Source organism: Apium graveolens, chromosome 7 (genome assembly GCF_009905375.1).
Source record: "Apium graveolens cultivar Ventura chromosome 7, ASM990537v1, whole genome shotgun sequence".
Classification (NCBI taxonomy): Eukaryota; Viridiplantae; Streptophyta; class Magnoliopsida; order Apiales; family Apiaceae; genus Apium; species Apium graveolens.
Window position 1 is genome coordinate 12,972,513 of NC_133653.1, and position 1,976 is coordinate 12,974,488.

Consider the following 1,976-nt stretch of genomic DNA (forward strand, 5'->3'; position numbering starts at 1 on the left):
TGTCAAAATTTTTCCAGAAGGTCGGCGCGGCCGCGCCAGAACCAGCGCGCCCGGGCCGCTGAAATCGCGCTAGAACCAGCGTGACCGCTGATTTTGAGAGTCCTGGTCATCCTGGAGCCTATATATATCAATAAAAAGACGTTTTTAACAACAAGGAGACCTGGGAGAGCAATAAGAAGGCCTAGAGAGCACGAGATGGCTACGGAGAAGAAGACTTTTGTTTTCTTTGATTTAGGCGATACTTGGATGCTTGTTTTCGATTTGTCTTTGAACCCTAGTACTCTTATATTGTTTATTATCATGCTTTTATTGGAACCCATGGTGATGATGAGTTCGATTATGAACTAATCATTATCGTGGGGTTCTAGCGGATTTATTTAAGGATTTCTTTAGTTAAATTGTTTTGATACCTTAGTGTGTGGTGATTGTATGATAACCTAGTATTGGTTGTGCTTATTCGTCTTATGTGCGTAGCTAAAGTATAAGATAGCGTGTTAATCTCTATTGAAGCGACAATGAATATAGAGGTTTAGAACTTGCCATGCTAGCATAGGTTCATGTGTTATTGTTATGCATAATTCGTAGGTAATTTAACCATCTTACTTGCCCTATGTAATCACGATAGATAACTTGCGCATTAAACCGTTATTTTTTTAATTCTTATAGACATATAAGGACTAAGCATAATTGGTGTCTTTTCAACTTCTATATCTTTTGTGGATGCTTGGTAGTAGGGTATTCGTACAACGAAAGTTGGAGTTTACTAGTTTCTGTTATCTGATTAGTGTCATCACCGTTACATGTTAAGGTTAAGAACAAAAAGGCCATTGAATGAAGTATTTAATGAAGTTAGGATCCCATGTTTGTCATATATATTAATTCAACCATTCTTGTTCTCTTAGTTATAATTGTTAGTTTAATTCTTAGTTATAAACAATCTCAACTTGTTATTTTTCTTAGCATTGGATAATAACCATATCATTATTGTATAGGTGCATATTCTTAAATTAACCAAAAAGTCTATGTGAAAACAAATCTGATCTAAATCTTATACTACTTGTGAACGCGTATACATGCGTGTATTATTAACGCGTGTTAACATTCTCACAAGTTTTTGGCTCCGCTGCCAGGGACTCGGTGTTAATTTTTAGTTTATGTGCTTGTCATCAGTGGTCTTTAAAGTTCACTGACTCGGATTATTTTACTTTCACGGTTTACTTATTTGTGTTTCAGGTACTCATTACAATAGGAGATCCAACAGCACCAACAAAACCGTTTATGGATTTTTCTCAACCCAAGATCAATGACATTCAATCTAGCATTGTCAGGCCAGTGATCGCAGCTAATACCTTCGAGATCAAGCCTGGCATAATTCAGATGGCGCTGAACTCAGTTCAGTTTGGGGGTGCTCCAACGGAAGATCCCAATACGCACATTAGGGATTTCATAGAGATCTGCGACACCTTCAGGTTCAATGATGTTTCTGAAGATGCTATAAAGCTGAGGCTTTTCCCATTCTCTCTGAGGGATAAAGCTAAGTGCTGGTTATATTCTCAACTAGCAGGTTCTATCACCACTTGGGAGGATCTTGCTCAGAAGTTTCTTACTAAATTCAACTGCAATCAGAAATGCTATTACTTAATTTACGCAGCAATCGGGAGAATCTCTATGTGAAGCTTGGGAGTGCTACAAGGAGATGCTTAGGAAGTGTCCTCATCATGGAATGCCTGATTGAATGATCATCAATTGCTTTTATAACGGTTTGGGAGCACAGTCAAGACCCATGCTCGATGCAGCATTAGCTGGAGCTTTATGGCAAAGAGCTATGAGGAAGCTTATGATCTGATTGAATTGATGGCTGCTAATGAATATCAGTATCCAACTCAGAGATTGCCACAAAACAAGGTAGCAAGAGATCTTCAAGTGGATACAACCATGGCTATCACTGCTCAACTAAAGGAGTTGTCTATGAAGAT

General features: G+C 38.3%; 1 non-coding gene across 1 annotated transcript; it reads right to left on the minus strand.

The window, feature by feature from the left end:
* Window positions 1-1,618: 1,618 nt before the first annotated feature.
* On the minus strand, window positions 1,619-1,725 carry LOC141675482 (small nucleolar RNA R71). The gene has a single exon (XR_012556132.1). It is a non-coding gene; the product is annotated as a small nucleolar RNA R71 (small nucleolar RNA).
* Window positions 1,726-1,976: the final 251 nt, after the last annotated feature.